General features: G+C 42.0%; 1 protein-coding gene across 2 annotated transcripts in view; it reads left to right on the top strand.

The window, feature by feature from the left end:
* ARNTL (aryl hydrocarbon receptor nuclear translocator like) overlaps window positions 1-19,691 on the top strand; it is a 108,590-nt gene that overhangs the window by 928 nt on the left and 87,971 nt on the right. The window lies entirely within an intron of this gene.

Below are 19,691 nucleotides of genomic sequence, written 5' to 3'. Positions count from 1 at the left end.
CCCTCTGCTCTCGTCCTTTTGCTTGACTTATTTTATATTCTTTTACTGTACTTGATCATGTTACTTTATTATTCTTCAGCAATTGATCTATGACCTGTAATGCTTTTGGGGCATTGTGTGGACAGGTTTGAGATGGGATAGTGCTTGGGCCCCAGGCAGGACTGGACCCCCCCCCCCCTCAAAGGGTGAGAGGAGCTGTGTGGCCTGCCTGGCTTTACTGGCGATTGTTTTCTTGTTGTGTTTCTTTCTTTTTTTCTCTTTAAAGAAGTGTAGCGGTGGTTAAGTGCAGGCTGGATGTTGGTCTGTCAGGATCTGCCTCTCTGGCCACTGGAGATTACATTTTGTTGTCTGTTCGAACTCATGCTGCAAACTGCGTTGGCAATTTTCTTTTCAAAACTCTGTTCCCCTCTAGACATTGTAGACTGGGTCATAGTGGGATGCTTTCAGTTCAGAACTGCATGTCGTTTGGTGGATTGGAAAGTACTTTTCCTGACCAGGAGTCAAATTGCAAATGTTTTGTTTTGTTTTTTTGTTTTGTTTTGTTTTAATTTGGCTTTTCCTCTTTCTTTATGCCTGGTGTGTGCAAACTGGTGGCATTGGTGGCTCTCAAAAGGCATAAAAAACCCAACATGTTTTCTTTAATGTTAAGTATTAACACTGCTTGTTTTGTTTGTTTTTTAAATTGATGTCTTTAAATGAAGTGACCCACCTCTGGAGTAAGTTTTAAATTAGATTGGGTGGGAATGCAACTGTATGAATTGAGGCAAATCAAAATAACCCTTATAAGCGTTCAAAGCTGCATTTATGTGAATGTTCAGAATCTCCCTACTTGTTTAAAATAGGTCTGTGCTCTTTCTTGTTCCTAAACAATTAACTGAGTGTTTCTCATAACCGCTAATGATTTTATGTCTGTCTGTAATGCAGCCTCCAAGTGTTGCTATTCTAGGTTGTTATGGTGTGCTTCTCCACTGCTTGTACATGCTTCAGGCTGTCCTGGGAATGCTCAGTATGTTTAAGGTCTGGAAAGGAGCTGCATATAGAGACTGAATAGACAAAGAGGGAGTGGGGAGGCTGGAATGACGTACGTTGCCCCCTGGAAAACCTGTAGGCTGTGTTTTTTTGCCATGGGGTCTTGTGCAGCTGCAGATCCTAGGGTCGGCATTACTGTGGAACTGCAGTACCTGCTTACAAGTGGTATTAATTTCTCATTGACATTTGGGAATCTGCCAAGTTTGGGAGAAGCCCCAGGACTTCTTAAAGGCTGAATCAAGAAGCTGTCCACAGATGTACTTTAATGGAGATTTTTGCCTTGTGCATCTGCCCCTGGATGTTCTTCTGTTGGGGGTTACCTGGTCAAAAGCAGTCAGGGTCCCAGACTGAAGGAAAAGTTGATGTTCCTTGGGGTAGGAAGCAGGAATGCTGGACATCGTGGGTTCAGCTTGACTAGGATTAAAAGTATGTTAATCACCACACCTTAATTCTAATAAGAGATGAGCTCTGTGATGATAGTACAACTTGTACTTCTTACGTGAGTTTTGAAACATGAGGTTTTTAAATAGGCTTATGCTTTTTTGTTTGTAAAACTTTGCTGCATGTGTTATGACCACTAATGAGATACTTTCAGGTACCTGAAATATTGTCTACATGAATGTTACGCTAATCATTTTAAATTAACGCAAAAACTCTACAAGTTGGAAAGTAAGCATGAGTGAAGTAAAGACTTTGATTGCAGGGTTGACACTCCCTTGCTATTTCCCATATGTCATACTTTAAAATGTTACTGTATAAAGACATGTCTTTGTCAGGAGAATTGGAGCGCTGCACATATGGCATGTTAAGCTTATGCTGGGTTTAACTTTTTTGTTGTCTCTAGTTTACCTGCTTACTTTTCAATCCTGAACATTTATTTATTTGGGTGCATGTGTATTTCCTTACAGTAAGGAGAGTAGGCAAAAGCAGGCAACCATATTTACATGTAACTAAAGGTTTTAAAGTCTCTAAAGAAATGTCCCTAGATTGCATTCAGCCCAGCTTTCTCTAGGAACCTGAGTGAATATACTGACTTATGCCATAACTTCTTACTAATATTCAAGTCTTTCTCCTCCAATATGGATAGCTGCTGCTTTCTTTAAGGCATAAAATAGCTATGGACATTTTACAAGTCAATTTAAAATGTTTTTTACTTTGAGCTTACATATTCAGCCTAAAATAATTATTTTTGTTAAAATTATTAACACATGAAAGGATATAGACTGAAATGCAACAGCTCAGACTGAATTCATAATTATTTAATAGTATAGGTCATGTTCTGAGCTACTATGGCAGGGTTGCCCCTTTTAACTTAGGCCAGATTTTCTGAGCATAGTTAAGTGCTTTAGAAAAATGCCTCTGTATCTAAACACCTCTTAAAAATCTGTCCCTGGGTCTGCTCCACTCTCAGAAGCATATACTGTCACTTTTAGACCAGATCAAAGACACTGATGGGAAATGAAGGCTTTCATGTACAGCACAAGAAAAAGATGGTGTTTCCATTCTTCTCTGTGTATCTCAAGATAGTGTTTGTAAGTAGTTTATGCCTGACACTTTCATGATTGAAATAGATAATGTGAAAAGTTGGTTAGCTTTATTGACTAGTTTCATTTTGTGACACCTAACCTTCTGAATCTGCAAGATTCCTTCATCAGTTCTGGAGAGTTTTTAACAATTTCAGGATTACTTGGGTTTGCTAAGGGGGGGAAAAACAAAAGTGGGGGAGGAAGTCTTTTAAAAATCTGTCGTACTTCAACATAATTGCAATTAGTACAGTCATTTTCAGTGATAGTAGTATGTAACTCTGAAAAAGCTTAAAGCAATTTCAACCAGGTAGTCTGCTGGAGTAGTGCCAGATTGTTTTGAAGGGCTACTTGTAGTGTGAGCAGATAAGCTGAGGCTCGGGTTGTCCTTGCCTGGCCAATCCTCCACCCTTTCTACATGGCCCCTCTGCAAGGAGGTAATGATATATATACATTTAGGTCTTTTAAACTGGGTGCTATTCAAGTCACAAAGTTATGGAGGGGTGCTGCAAGGCCAGTCCAAAAAAGCTGAGAACTACTGGTTTAAAAAAATAACAGTACTTCTCTTCTGGTTTTGTTTCATACTGTTATTAAAATACCATTTATGTCATAAGACCTTTGGGTCTGTTGTATATAATTATAAAAAATAGAAGTGAATGCAGACTTTTTTTTTTTTTAAATAAAAAATGTGAATTTTTTAAACCTTGGTGAACTGTTTTGCCCTCAGCTATGAATTACAAATTGTACATTGTACACATTCCTAGTGATGCTTAGGTATGTTCATCACCTTTTCCATCAAGTTACAATGCACCTCCACTAAAAGTAACAGCTGCTTATCTCATCTGCTGGCCTACACCAATTTGTTGGGGATGTGCATGGGTATGGGGGGAGGATGTAGTATTAGGCAACTTATTCAGGACTGAGGCTCTATCTTCTTGGAAACTTTCTTCCATCTGATATTGAAAATGTAATTGTGTTATGTAATTGATTCTTAAGAAGAAATACAAAACTTCAAAACAACAATAACTTGATAGATCCATCAACTAATGACCTAGAATAGTGGTGGCCACCCTGTGGTATGTTTGCTACAGTTGGCAAGGGAAGCTTCTGTGTGGCACATGGTAGACTGGGGAGGAAGTAGGGAGCAGAAAGCAGATCAACAGATTGGGCAAAGAGGATCAGAGTGGCACTCAGGCAAAGCACAGGACTTAAGTTGTGGCATGCCTGCCAAAAAGGATTGGCTGGCACTCTAGAATGAGCTATTTCACTTTTAGCCTTTGAAAAAGTGGATACTTAATGGTTTATTTTTTAACACACTACTTTGGGCAGTGATTAGTATCTTTTAAAAAAAAGTTTCAAACTGTGTTATTGTATGTCTTCAGTAATTGTACAGATTAATTCAAGAATCTGAAGATCAAGAATACAATATTTTTTTTCTCATCTGTAAATAAAAACCAAATCAGTTATGTTTAGGTGGGTTGTCCCTGGCTACTTTTATATTCAAACATCTTTCCCTACTTGCCGCAGCAAATGGATACTTTGTAGCAAATCCACACAATTTGTAATCTTCAGTCTCCTACTCTTTCAGAAGCTGGTATTAAGTGCCTCCTATGTCAGAGATGCTTCCAAGTCAGCTGTTGGTGTCAGAACAACTTGTGACTCTGGGCAGATACCACACTGTAGTTTACTAGGTTGTTGTCTAGTAGGAATGATGTTGATGATGCTGGTGGGCTACTTTTAGAGCAAGAAATATATCGTTCATGAGACTTAGCTGTGAATAACACTCCCCTTTCATGACCTAATCTGTTTGCTGTGAACTTTTAAATAAGGCAACACAGAAAATGTAAACAGGGATGAAAATGAAACTTGCATTTTTATATCATATAATTGCTTTGTGCAATATATTCTTTGCCTGTCCCTCCATAAGCTTTCAGTCATCCCCCTTCCTCCTCACCCTTACTGGTCAATAGAAATTTAGTGGCATTTTCAGTATTCTGTTTACATGGGAAGCTAAGTTAGAGATCATGACATCTTGGTATTATTTTTTTTTTTTTTGTAGATAAAGTGAGTTTGGCATAGTTTGATTGTTACTTCTCAGAAAAATCAAAGAAAAAACATACTGTAGTTGAGTGTGTCTTTTAATGTTGATGCTGTATGTGTAGGAATTATGACTTCAAGGGGGGGGAAATCATATATAATAAGACCTAGTTGGAACAATTGTCAGAGAATGCAGCTTTGGGAAATGATTTTTATTTTTGCCAAAACTTTGCTTTACAGAAAAAAGGTGGGTGTAGAGGAGAGGAAGGAGATCTGGCAGTATCAACTTCTCCTTTTTTCACTTGGGTGTGGACATATGTGGTAAACTATATTTATTTTCTTGAAATGTTTCAACTGATCCCAGACTACTTTTAAAAATATATATCTTTTGGATAACTTGGGCACATTTTGGTTCTGTTCTAATTTGGAACAAAGCCAAATCAGGCAAATTACTTTTAATTTTTAAATGGGACTTGCCTTTCATACAGCCGTAGCTATTACATGGCTTGAGCCTCTGCAGCGTTTATGATACTGGATGTTTGCATGGGTTTTTTTTTTTAAGCATCTCATCTCGAACTGTGTTAAGTGTTCCTGTGCTTCTCCTTCCTTTTTGAGCCCCCCTGTAAACCAGAATTTTGAATTGTTCTAGGATTCAGACTTTCAATGAGATTCAAGTAATAATAGAGCTGCTACATAAATAACTTCTTTTTTAAATGTTATATTTGTTCTGTGCATATATTTGGAAATAGACTGGTTATTTATAAGGAATGATAGTTTATGTTCTGGTCTAGATGAGCAGAAATCTAGAATTGAATGTTGTTTAAAGGCAGTGGCCCATGGTTGGATGTTGTTCTAAGATGCTACTATTTAAGCATTTTTACATCATTCAAACTGTCTTCCATCATCATGATGTTCAAGACCAGATAAACTACATATTACTTGTTCACTGTCATCTTGAAATCTAGGGTACTTAGAAAAAGTAGTTTCAGGTCTTAGTGACTAGTCCATGTCCCCGCCATTGAGGAGAAAAGGCAATCCAGTTTTCATAGTGCAGCTGTTGTTTTGTTTTTTTTTTCTTTGTTGGAGAAGACCATGCAAAAAGCAAAATTATATTGACTAACTATTCTTGGAGAACTGTATCTACAAAGGTACAGTCAAATGCAGAAAAATAATCCAGTTCACAAAAAGTTGGGGTTTTTTGCATCCTTTCCATGGTGGTAACTGCATTTTAGTTGTAACAAGTTTTGTTTGCTTTATTACTTTTTTAGACTTTGTAAAGATGAGGGACTTTTGTTGTTTTTTTTTATGACATCAACCAGTGAAGTGTATTGTTTTATAGGATTTTATTTTTAAATTTCTAATATATATAAGATTCAGAAAGAATTTAATTATATAGTCAGTCTATTTATAGAATTGTAAAATAACTAGTTTATTAATAGTGTTTGAACAATTAAATTGTTACAGGAAACATTACAAAAGAGCTTTTTGCATGCATGCACAGTTTTAAGTAAAATTCTAAAGATGTGATAAGTTATTTGTACTTAATTTAAAGCATACAAAGACTGGGATTTTTTGTTTAAACAAACGGCTGCCTTTTACACTGCAAATGCCCCTCTTCCCCATCCCCCAAAAGAGAATAGCTTCACTTTGTGAATTGTAGAATTTGACCTTTTTACTGATGCCAAAATTAATCCTTGTGCACTTAAGACTTAACCAGAAAGTCTTGCATCCTGTTGTCATCGTAAGGTAATAAGAGGGAAGCATCTCAGATATATGTGAATGACTTCAAGTGTGTTAGGCGATATCCTACCACTAACTTCTCCAGCATCACATGTGGTAGCTGTTGCTTTTCCCTTCTCTTTTGTAGGCTACCTCTACTGTTAAGTACTTAAGTATTAAATTAAGTGACCAGACTTAGAAAAACTACATGTTCTCTCAGGTAAACAAGTACAAAAAAACCCCAGAATAAAAAGTGACGCCAACCAGAGTCAAGAATTCTTCACCGTTTGCAGGGCATAGTAGTTCTGTGAAGATCCTTATGCTGTTTGGTCCTTTGTAAAGTAGGATTCGCCCTACCTACTGTTTTTTTTCCTCCACTGATTGTAGAGGTCAAATTTAGATGGTAACATGCTAACTTTTTGTCTGGTTTTATTATCTGTGCTGGCATTCTGACTACTTATCTTGCCACAGTAGTAGTTTTGATAAAGGGTAGCTTTGTCTCTTTACAGTTACAATTCCTTAGTAACCTCTTCATTCACTTCTTGTTGCTAGGGCTGAATCCAGCACATGACTCTCATGCCTACAAGTAGGTGTCTCACCCCTAGAGTGGAATCTGCAGTCCTGAGCTGGATGTCTGTGCTGTAGAGTGTATTGGAGGATCTGGGTGCTTTAAAATGGCAATTAAAGAATTAGAACATTCTGAGCACAGGGTCCGTCTTAAACAACATGCCTCTGGTGGTTAGGCATCTAATTTTGTGCTGTAGGCAAGTAGTTCTGGACCCTTGGGATCTAAAGGTTGAAACCCATTCCTAGGGATAGGTGAATCTTTTTTTGATGTAAATGATGATCAGGGTTTACTGCCTCCTATCAAAACGTGGTTTGTAAGGAGGAGGATGGTACCACCTTATTATATAGTAGCCTATTAGAGGACTGGCCAGGGAAGTGGGAGAGACATAGGTTCACAGTTCCCTGTGTCTGAAGAGTTCAAACTCCCCCCACCGCAACACACATTTTCTACCTCATAGGGTGATACCCTAACATTTTGGCTGGGTGAGGTTACTTTTTACTCTTGTTAAGCTGCTATGCAGAAAGACACCCAAAGTTGGACCCAGGGTGGAAGAGAACACCTGAGGAAGCTCGACTATCCAGTTTGTTGGTTATAGGGACTCATCTGTAAAGTCTTTGATTCCAGTCACTATTCCCTATTTCTGCTTTTAATCTAGTGACTTTTAATGCAAAATGTACAAGTAGCACTGGGGGTAAAGGCAGGAATCCAGGATTTCCCCTTTCACAGGTTAGTGGGGCTGGGTTGGAGCAGTATGATGGGTTATATTTTGGATTTTAAAGTGCCTAGGTAAGTGATTCTCAACCAGTGCTGTGGCCTGCTGGGGTACCTTGATCCTTTCAAGGGTGCCATACAGTGTTAGGGGTGCAAACATGATCTACATGATAAACCCAGACATTTAAAATAGGAATCTAGTGTTAACAAACATTGCAACCTGTTATGGTCTTGCTGAGTTCCTTGCAACAGAAGAATTGCTCTATTATTTTTCTGTACTCAGTTTTTACTCTTAAAAAAAAAACTGGCATTTTCTGATGGGTACCTTGAGTCTTAAGAAGATTGAGAAGCCCTGGCCTGGATCTACCAAAGTTGTTCTTGTTTGAATGGAGACTTTTCTCTGGTATCTTTTGATCTTGGTATTTTGGATTCTTCCCACTGTCCTTCATAAGTGTTTCCTTAAGCTTACACCCCATAGTTTAATAATGGGAGAGAATCTATTCTTCTCATGCTGTTTTAGAAGAACTGCTACTAATCCAGGCCCTTTTGAATCACAGTTCTGGTGCAAAACGGGAACCTCTTTTATTTCCTGCTCTCTCCCAGCATACAGTGCTGTCAATTCAAAATAATTTCTAAATTTAGATTTATAGGATGGGCAGTTACAGATTGCATGAACTAGGTGAGTAGAACATTTTGTATTATCATTGGTCCTTAAGTATATTTAAAGAATATGCACACTATATTCAGGACATGTTTTCAATTCAGAAGCCCAGAAAATTCACTTAAAGCTTCTCTGTTGAAAACCTTGTATCTGCTTTTCTTAATGGCTCAAGCTAACAGCCTTGGGACAATAGGTGATTGTACTTTCCACTTCAGTAGATAGATAGGTTTAGTTAAGGATGTTTGCAGCCTTTACCAAGCTTATTGTAACTTTTATGGGTTATGTCAGGCCTTTAAAATCTTAATGTGAAAACAAAGTAAGGTATTGGGGCTTCAAGTGGTCCCTGTTAGAAACTATAGTGCAGTTTTTTTTCCATTTCAAACTTTTGTCTTAGTTTCAACACTATTAACATGTCATCATTAAAGTGACTTTTTTACTTGCTTTTTAAATTTAATGACCATTGAGAGAACTTATTTAAGTCTGTTGATTTAATGAAAAATCAAGTATTGCATTGTGTGAGTGGAGAAAGCAGAGTAGCTTTATCTTGCAGCTGTTGCTCAATAGTACAAAAAATATCTGTAAATGTTAGGGGAATTAGCAGGCAATATCCTATTTTTATATCTCATAATATTCCTTGTATTGGAAAAGAGACTCTGTTTAGTTGCTGCTGAACCAGTTTAAACTGATGAATATTAAGTTTTCTTTAGCAATCTATTAGTTCAGAGTAGGGATCCAATAGGTCTTGTAAAATAATGGTAAGTAATGTCAGAGGTACAAAAATGTCATTATATCCAGTTAAGGAGTTGCCTGCAAGCCAGTGTTGTCAGGTGTTAGCCTGTAAGTTCGATTCAACTAGTATTTTTATCTTTGAACTAGCCAGTTGCATGTCAGGAATGATGTGGGGGGTTGTGTGTGTGTGTGAGGGGTGGGATGGGTTGGGAGTCGCCACTGCCTGCAGGAAGCGGGGAGGGGGGGAAATGCTCTTGGAGCACTCTAATTGATTCAGGCAACCAGTTAGAGTGCAGATAAAGCATTGCAGACAGACTAAGGGTTTTATAACATTAGAATTTTAGAACAGAGTTCCACAAGTGAAATGAAATGTTACTACTTTTTAAATTTACCAGATGGGGCCATCCATTTCATGAGGAATGAAGGAGTAGCAATTTAGGATGGCTCCTTAACTATGATACTGACTGACACTTAAGGTTTCAGAACTGTCCTTGTACATGTTTCCTTTCTTCTGCTGCTTCCACTGCTCACCCTTTAATTCAGGGGTGGGCAATTATTTTGGTTGGTGAGCCACTTAACGCATTTTGGCAAGCTGTTCAGGGCTGCACACAGAAAATCTTTCAGTAGATATCGTTCTAACGAATTACAGTATACAATTTGTTTTTTAACTAAAAATCAAACATCTACAATAACATTTTAATTTTATTTAAAAAATCCTGAGTTGTGTTTGAGTAATATATATAGCAGTGATTTTGTATAAAAGGTCAAAATGATGTCTTACTCTCATATTGTGTGCATGCGGAAAGTGGGAAGTATGCATGTGGGGGAGATGTGGGGGTGCACATGTGTGGGGGTAGGGGCTGCCTGTGTACTAGGTCCCAGGAGATGGCTGGGGGTGAGGGGAGGGAGAGGGGTCATAAGGCATGTGCAGCAAAGCTGGCCAGGGCACTGTGGCACAGGTGTGTTGGCCCCTCCTCCCCCACAATCTGGCCTGCAGCTGCCCCCGCAGCACTCTGAATGCAGCCAAGCCCTGCCTGCTTCTGCCTGGAGCAGCCTGCACCGAGCTCCCACCCCCACCTGCCCTATACCTGCTGATAGCACTACCCAGATACTGTTTGGCTCCCTCCCTCCAGCGGTGGGTCCTCTTCTTTCTCCTGCTCCTGCTGCACTGCTCTAGGCAGGGGAGGAAGCTGCAGCTGGAAGACTCCTGCCCTAGTGTGCACAGCTCCAGCTCCCAACTGCATTCCACGCACTCTGCTGCCTGCATGTGATTGCTCGTTGTGCCAGGTGGCCAAATGGGTGAAAGGTGGCCTGGAGTTGGAGCCCCATGTACTGGGGCAGGAGCTGTCCAACTGCAGCTTTCCCCCTGCCTGGAGCAGTGCAGCAGGGGCAGGAGGAAAGAGTCACTGGAGGTGGGGGGGAGTCGAGCAGTACCTAGGCGGCTGTTGCAGCAATGGCAGCACTCCTCTGGGAAGCTGTGCGCACTGGCCAGTGCTAGAGCAGGTGCAGGCAGAAGTGTAGCCTGGGCTGCCCTGGATAAGAGTAGGTAGGGCTTGGTCCAGTGCAGAGCACTGCAGGGGCAGCTGTGGGCTGGATACAAGAGCTGTATTTTGCCTACCCCTCTTTTAATTCATCAAAGTTTTTGGCTTCATGTTCTTTCCCAGAGATGTCTCTTAAGCTGCAAATAAACTGTCACCTCAGGAACTCTGAATTGTAAGAAGAAATTGCCTAATTCTAGTTTAGAGACTGCTCTTAGTATAGGACACTGGAGCTACCAGACTAAAGATATGGACTGCCTGTTGACAGTCCATTTCCCTGGTAGTGATCATCACCCCATCAGATGGTAGGGCAAAACCTGGCAGACCTGTATCTGGGTGGTTATAGCATCTGATTAAGCTTCCTCCCCTCCTAGTCCCTTTTCAGGACCTTTCTGTTAGGCTCTAGCTGAAGTAGGAGACTTCCTTCTTGATAGCTTTAGGGACACTAGAAGCTGTGGGGAATGGGATTCTATAACACTTACTTCCTGGTTCCAAAGAAAAGTAAGGAATCATAGAAGTCCAGTTTGACTCCTGTGCAGAAACTACAGCTAGTTGGGGAACCACTGTGGACTTCAGGACAGTAGGGTATGTTTCTACCAGTCTTCATGAGATCTCATCCTGCTGATTAAATTATCGCTATGATAGCAGAGACTTGTCTGCACATTTTTCAGCAGTGGGGCTTCTTCTGCATCTTCCTGTATGTTAGACTTCACTTTAGATGAACAGTATACATTTCAGGGAAACACCATCCGAGTAAGGATGACATTTCTTCTATGGCTTGTGCTTTCCTGGCCTGCTGGAAAGACCAATCTAGTTTGTACAGTGGAGTGCCTACATTTGCAGCCTTTGGTGAATGGTGATGGATGTTTCTTAATGTCAGTTGGGTAACTGGGTGTCTGAACACCAGGGAAGAGAATCCATGTTAACTGGAACACAGAGTGATTTGGTAAGCTTATCAAGGCTTCCTGCATTGCGTAAAAGGGCATTGTATACAGATTATGATAAACACTATTGTGCAGTAGAGGTGGAAGAGCAGCTAGCACAGTGCAATATTGCGCTCTCCTCTCCAGGGAAATAATTCTGGTGCATTCACCATCAAGTACACTTGGTTGTGATAGAGCCTCCTGGATACCAGAGTAGAATGTTTTGGTGGACTTGTCATTAATGCCACAAGGGGGAAGTCAAGGACTGAGTTTCCCACATCAATTTCACAGACTAGGGTAGTACAGTAATGGATCTATCTACGTTAGATGTCAAGAGGAAGTGACAGTCCTTCTGTTAGGAAGCTTAAATGGAGGCTTCCGCATCCTGAACCTCAATTTGTGGATAAGCATAGGTAAGCCTTCTCACCCATGTCTCTCGGTGGATACCACACAATATGAGGTCTGGGTGATCCTTCTGGGCTTTGTGTGTCCATAATACTTCTGGTATTAGAAACTTATGATAGTGAAGGAATCTCAGAGCCCTGCCCTGGTCCTGGCCTTCATTTATGCAAGTCAAGAGGTAGAGTGCTTCATTAGTCATATCATAGAAACCTCCAGGATACATGTTGTATTGGTGGTTTTCAGTTGCCTGTTTTCTAAGACTGAGACGCCCATTTCCAGGTACATGGATGCTGCTTTGGATTTGCTTACAGTAGGGGATATGCATGTGAACAGTTACTTAAAGGAGAAGGACATACTTGCCAGTAACTGGAGTTCATCAAGATGTAGTGTTCATCCTGCCATGTTTCCTTTCTTCTTATGGAGGCAAATACAAAAAAGGGATTCTGAAGAGCAGGGAGTGTTCACTGCCCTTTACTATATTGGCACTGTCACAGGGAGGAAGCAAGGGACAGACCCCGAGGGCCCAGGGGGGGACCCTAGGGGCTGGAACGTACCGGGGAAGGCAAGGAGAGAGGAAAAGACGGAGAATCTCTTACCTGTAGCCAGAGCTGTGGCGAAACCGGAAGTGGTGGCGGGACCCGTGCAGCTTGTTAGCCATGGTTTTTTTTAAAACTGCAGCCAGCTGTGGAGAGGAGCAGGCGGAGCCGGCACGGGGAGATAAAAGGTGCCGCAGGCGAAGGAGCCGAGGGCAGACCCGGAAGGTCGCCACCAGGGAAGGTATTCCTGGAACCCCTGTTAGGGGTAAGAGGAGGCAGGACAGCCTCTCACGGGGCAGAAGACCGCCTTGAAGTCCGTCATAGGGAAGATGCCAGCGATGGCCCAGAGAGAGAGAGGAGGAGGATGCACCTCACTCAGAGGATTCGGGAGAGAGGATCCAAGAGATCAGGAGGAAGAAGGTGACAACAAGGATTGCCCCCGAGGAAGAGGGGAGAGTGACAGAACCTGAGGCATCGAGCCAGGTGGGATCAGTGCAGGTTTGGGAAGGCTCCAGGAGCGACCCCAGGCAGGGAACGAAGAGCCTAAGCAGCGGAAGGGGCTGCAGAAGACAAGCTCCAGCTGTATACAGCTGTCCAGCGGGGGACTCGGAGGAGGCGGGACTAGAGGGACCACCGATGGTTCAGCAAACATGCAGGCAGTCTGCAGAACGAAATGGAGAACGTGGTAGCCACCAGGCTTAGGTGTACTCAGGACAGGACCAGTTAGAGACTCTTGGGGCCAGGCTAGTCAGGAGCCCACTGGTATTGATAGTGTTCCTTTTATTTTGTGTTGTTTCTTTCTGTTTCCCACTTTTGGAGGGGTTGTGAGGCCCATCACGTAGAGCCCTAGTGTTGGCTCAGGTAGAAGAAGGGTTTTGTCTTAAAGGGAATCTAGACGACTGCGAAGACCCAAAGGGTATAGCACAGATTCGGGGTTTGGTTAGCCCTAGTATGTATCCACAGGGGAGCCTAGAATACCAACAGTCGGAGGTCGGGCCGAAAGACATCAGGGACTTGTGGAGGCTGGGTATCAGGGTGAGGTATAGGGGAGGTTGGAGCTTCGCGGAAGACTGCCGCCCAGAGGTCCCAGATGTGTGCAATCCCCAGTAGTCGGACCCCACCACTGAAAGAATAAATAAAGTCATGGCAGGAAAGTTTGGGGAAGAAACTACCCCAGGGTGGGACATCTGTTCAGCAAGACCACAGGGACAGAGCAATGGACAGTTCTACACATCCAAAGCCACGCGGCACGTGACCGGATGATCGAAGCCCAACGTGCAGGCACAAATTATGAGAGAGGATGGGGCTATTACATGCTCTAGAGATGCTACTAAGGCAAAGGGTCTCCAAGCTTGAGTGCTTGATATGGACATCTTTACTGCAGGTGTGGATATATGTGGGCATCACATCTTGAAGAACTTCTGATACTGGTAACTTCTATTTTTTTTTTTAAGATTTGCCTTTCATGTAAACTTCATGGATTAGTGATCTTAGACATTCACTTCAATTAATTTACCAGTTAATAAATTATTTTAAACTTGGGGCATGGGTTGGGGATGGGGGGGGGGGAAGAATTGGGCTTTCCAAATAAGGAGTCAGTCAGTTACCTTGTCTCTCTTGAAGGCACGATATAATTTAGGACAAAACTGAACGTTTTAGGGACAAACAGAGCAATAAGACTTGCATAATTCTTTTGGAGATGTGGTGTGTTTTTTAATGCAGATGATCTGTCTTTAATCTCTGGATGAGTTGTCTGTTGTTTTCAAGACATTTAATTGACCTTTTTCGTAAGGTTTAGTTGCTCAGTCTACTGGGTACTCTCTAAGCAGAAAAATACAGTGCCTCTTAGTTTAGATTTTGCCATACTACTGCTTGAACTTTTGTAAATCTATTCAAAAAGCTCTTCAGATTATATCATTATCAGATACACAATTGTTAATTTGTTTCTTATTTTAAAAAAATGTTTTCTGCTCTCTAATTTTGGCTCGATATGTTGCATCCTGGATGTTCTCCTCAGTTTCAGCTTTGGATGTTCCTTATGGCTTGCTTATTCCAAGTAGTTAAAGCATCATGGTCCAGTAGATTCCCTTGACAGAGGAACTTTATTTTCTTGCTTGTAATATTACATCTTCTTAACACAAGAAGGTCATGCTAGAAGTTAGCATGCTTTTAATTCACACTTCTATCTCTGGGAGTAGTGTGTGGTGGGATACTTCCTAGGTTTTGTTTCTATATAAGCTATTGTATGTTTTGGCAACAGGGCCTGAAAACTTAAAAATCTGTGACTGCATTGGGTGCTGACAAGCAGGCTGCATATAAAGACAGGAAGGAAAGAGGAACCTCCTTGCGACTCTGAGACTAGTAAAAAAAGTGGAACTAGACCAGGTGGTTCCAGTTGTGGGGCAGCAGATGGCTGGTTAGTTTTGTTATCTAAGTTTCCTTATCTGTCCTTTTCCCTGCTTAATCATGTATTGCAGTAAAATACTGAAGTTCTCTACCTTCAAATTCCATCACCTCTTCTGCCTCCCCTTGATGCGATTTTGTCTGCATCTGTCAGTTATTGGCAATTATATGCAAGCTTCTCTTAAAACATATCTTTATGCTGTATGGATGAATTTTCCACACATCTTGCTAAAAAAAAACTTGTCAGTCTTTGTTCAGATCAGATGGGGAAATAATTTTCCACTTCGGGTGTGACCAGTTACTATCTGATGCATCTTGCTGTATTGTTTTCTCTATTAAAATAAGCTGTAAGTAAGACTGGGGCAGTTGTTACACCCTCTGTCTTACTACTGTTGGATGAAAAGCAAGAATGTGTGCCATTCTGGATTATAGAACAGTATAACTTTTAAAGCTGAATTTTTCAGGATATGAAGTGGTGGGATCAGGGTGTAAAGGAATATGCCCATTTATCATATTTTATCACATACCATGTGCCCCCAGTCAAGACACGCACCTTTTTTTTTGGAAGGCAGAATGTATAGAATATAAAATGTATAGACATGGTCTAGAGCTGGCTGCTTCTTGGAGAAGCTGTGCTGCAAAATGGCTTTCAGCATCTTCCTCATCCACCATACTGAGAGCAGCTATGAAAATATTAATACTGACAGGAAAAAATATCCGCCGCCTTGCTTAAGATATGTACCGCAATATTTTTAGGGTTGGCTTAAATAAATATTTGTGGGGTGGGCTAGGGAGGGGGAAAGGATGTGTGAGGTTTGCAAGTAAACATGATACTTGTTCAGGCTTTTTCTTGAGCAATGGTTATATGGATTGGAAGCTATAACTTTCAAAAACTAGAAATAAGACACTAATTTTTATCTTTTAGTGGTTTGTTTCAAGCTATGAAGTAGTGGATATTCCATTTTTGTTGCATTTCCTGGAGACACCCAAGTCAGGTTATTGGGATTAATCCAGGATTAATTGGGTCACAGTTAATGGTTTGTAATGGGACAAGGTCAGGCTGGATGATCTAATTGTTTTTTCTGACCTTCAAAACCCATGATGATTTTTTTTTCTGTAAAAAATAACTTCATGCAATTTCATAGGTTTTTCTCAATATATATACATTTTTTCATAAGAAAGTGGGATGTATTTTTAGCTTGCTAGCCTTCAGCAGCTGGAGATAGTGACCAGTGAGTTTTATATGGAACACTTACGATCCATAGACCATCATTTGAGATTCTTTTGTCTAGAAAGTAGAGTATGGGGCTGGGAGTCAAGAGATGTGGACTTACTTTGAATATGAGCAAATAACTGCTCCTGCCTTTCTTCTGCAAGAGAAGGCAGACATGGGTGGGGGAAAGAAATGTGTAATATATGTTCGAAGTGAACAATGGGATGGCAGCACATGTCATGCTAATAAACTGTGTTGTTTCCCATGCTCTTGGTTAAGAATTTGATTGATCTTTGAAACAGATCTTCATAAGTGTGTTTCATTTCTAATGATGTAATACTCATTATGTCCCTTGACACTTCCTGTCCAATATAGGTTATATTGCTTCAGACCATTAATTGGATTTGCTTTTTGTCTCTTGAACATTTACAGCAGTCATTTTACCTAAGGATTCCTCAAAAATTGTTACTTCAAATCCTCATATAAAACCCCAAACATAAGGAGAATCCTACAACATGCCATGTGTAAAAGAAGGGTAGATGAGGGCATAATTTGGAGCCCTGTGACTACAGGGACAAGGCTCAGTTTAGTAGGTTTTCTAAGAACACATTTAACACTTGGACAAATTTGTGGTGCTGTTCTTATCGTGGAGAGCAGTTGTGCTCAACCTTTTTCCTTGGTGGACTGGATAGGTAGTGCCCAGTCCATCCATGGGCTGGTTGTGGCTGGTGCTCTGGATCCAGCACTGGGGTGGGACCCTGTCTTATTGTGCGGAGGAGACCAGGGGCATGGCCCGTGCCTGATCCGGGAGGGGTGGGAGTGGGGGGCCAACGGGGGTGTGCACTTGTTCCAGCCTGCAGTTGGGGGTGGGGGGGAAGTTTTGCCCATGCCTGATCCAGGACTGGTGCTGAGGGGGAAAGGGAGTGGGAGTTTGGCAGCAGGGGAGGGTGGCCACTGCTTCCCCACTGCCAAATTTCACAACCCATGGACTCCCATGGGCTGGGTACAATGGCTCTGCAGGCTGCATTTGGCCCATGGGCCAGAGGTTAAGCACTTGTGCTCTAGAGCGTGGAGGTAGAGGGCTCAGCCAGATGGAGTTTAGTTCCACATCTCCCACCTTCAGAAGGAGTGTCTAACTAAGTAGCGTGGTTGGAAGCTGTCTGCCCCTTTCTGTTGGTTCTTTTTTTTTTTCTTGCACAGTTTCAAGATTTGTTGGGTCCCGGAGAGGGATCGTGGCTCTAGCCTTGTAGTTGCAATACTCCCTTGAAAAAGGAGGCATGAGTTTCAGTCCTCCAGCACCATTGCTTCTTTTACAACCTTTTAAGAGGTAGCTTCAGAAGAAAGGGCACTTTTTTACAAGGTAGAGTTCTGGGCTCTTTGGGTATATCGAAAGTGTTCTGAGTAAAGCTGTATAGGCTTAGAGAAGGGCATGATTTTAGGTGCCCCTTTGCATTCAGTGTTTTCTATTGACAGGCTTTACATGGCCCTTCACTTATTGACTGACTGTTTTGGGTCCAATTCTGAGATGTATAACTCTTCCCCCACACATGCAGTTAAGAGCATAGGTGCTTAATTCAGGATTCTAGATTCCACTCTGGGGCCGGGTACTTAAACTGTCAGGTATGGTAATTCCTAACTTCCAATTGTCTGCATTCCTGATTGGATCTAGCCTTTTATTGAAGTCTTGGTTTGCCTAGAGTACATGTAAAATTGCCTATTATTGTATTTACTTGAATTGAAGACTATTTTTTGAATTTAAGATGACCCCCCCCCCCAATATATAGATTCTGTAAATTGGAAAATTTATGCCCTTATTATAATTTGCCATGTATAGAAACTGATTTGTAGAAAGTTGTCTTAAATTGTGTCCCCTCCTCTACCCCCCTACTAGCTGCTATAATGCTGAAAGTGGAGGGTAAGGGGCCAGATGCCAGCCCATTGTTGTGCCCCTCCCCTGCAGCATGCCTGCCTGCCTCCCCCGCTACCTGTCCTTCACCATGTGTCCCTGTAACTCCTCCCATGCCCCCCCCACCCTCCAGTAAGCTGCAGATGGGAATGGGGTGGGGATGCAGGTTTTGGGTAGGAGCAGGGTACCAGCCTGGGGCAGCCTTTGCTCCCACTTCCAGCTTGCCTCCATCCTCCCTCCCCCTCCTCTTACTTTCTGCTGCAGCTCTGCTCCAGATAGTGACACTCAGCAGCAGTGATGGCCAAGCCTGGACATTGGTGGCCCCACCCAGCCCCAGGGCAGCCTTGCCAGGAACAAAGGGAAGTAGCTCTTAGCTGGGTTGGGTCAGAGCTGGAAGGACTGGAACAGGAGTTAAGGGGTAGGGGGCAACTGAGTTGAGAGCAGGGGATGGGGGGCAGCCTGTAGGTTCCCCCTCTTCCCACACCCATGTGGTCCTACCCCTGCCAAACAAGCTATTTCAGCCTGGGGCAGGCAGCAGCTAAGCCCTGGCTTGAGCCCAAGGCCAAAGACAGAGCTGAGCTGCCACCTTCCCTGGGCTGGCACTCAAATCCAAGACAAGCCTTCCCCATACTGATTGGGAGGGGGCTTACCTTGTACAGTATTTAACAATAAAAATATCTTTTTACTGAAGCCTTAATTTTTTGTCCAGAGCAGAATGTTTGAATTTTATCAGATAATTTTAATATTTTTCTTCCTGTTTTCTACCTGTGAGGAAAATGTGAACATATGTGCACATTGTGTTTTTCCTGAAAACTTGAACATTTTAAATACAGCTGTTCTTTTAATTCTGAAGGACCCACAAAGTAATAGTGGAAGTGCTTCCTTTACGTGTTAAAGTTTTTTGTACTAGACTCTGAAACATACCATTTTGTAGCAACACAACTCTTGACAATATATTTAGCAACTTAAAACAGTAATAAATCTTTAACATTTATTAAAGAAAATTTCTCAGTTGCAGAAATAAGACTAGTTAAAATTGCTACATCCATCTTTTACAGGAACATGAACCTGTGTAGTGATGCTCCCCACTGGGAGTAGAGTACATGGGTCATGGAATATTCTGGTCCAGAAAAGAACAGTGGTCTGGACTGTTTGTTCCGTTTCCAAGACTGAGTCAGACGTGGATCTATTTTTTTTCCCTCGACTTTTTTTTTTTTCTTGGCTGCTTTTTACTCTGCAAAAATTAACCCTGCAACAACAGGCACAATTTAGACCTTATCCCTATCAAAAGAGTTTTTATCTCCAGAAGTACCTTTTCCCTTTTTTTTAACTCTGGTTTTGTTTACAGGTGCATATTTTATTGGCACTGGTAAAAGGAAAATTGACATTATTAGCAATCGGCTTTTTTGGCCAATATGGCTGACAATTCTAATATTATAAAAGCCTCTGTCTGTCTGTCTGTCTGTCTGTAATGCTTTATTGACACTCTGATTAAGTGATGAAAACAGGCAATTGGAGTGCTCCAAGCATGGGGGAGTGCTGCCTTGATTCCAATCTGCACCGAGGACCAGACAGAGGGTGGGGGAGCCAAGGCCAGCAGCGCTCCCTCTCCCTACTCCCAGCCCCTTCTTCCCCCCCCCCCCCTTGCTTCCCCATCATTCTTGACGGGCAGTTGGCTAGTGTCACTGATAAATGCTGTGTACATGTGCGCAGCTGCATCGCACATCACACACTCGGTATGGAATGCAGCCCAGCAGCTTGGAGAGCAGCATTGGACTGGTAAGTCTGTGGGG

This window comes from Gavialis gangeticus, unplaced genomic scaffold, assembly GCF_001723915.1.
Source record: "Gavialis gangeticus isolate Ggan-Ray unplaced genomic scaffold, GavGan_comp1, whole genome shotgun sequence".
Lineage (NCBI taxonomy): Eukaryota > Metazoa > Chordata > Crocodylia > Gavialidae > Gavialis > Gavialis gangeticus.
Note: the sequence above shows the minus strand (reverse complement) of the source record. Positions and strands in the feature narration are given on the sequence as shown.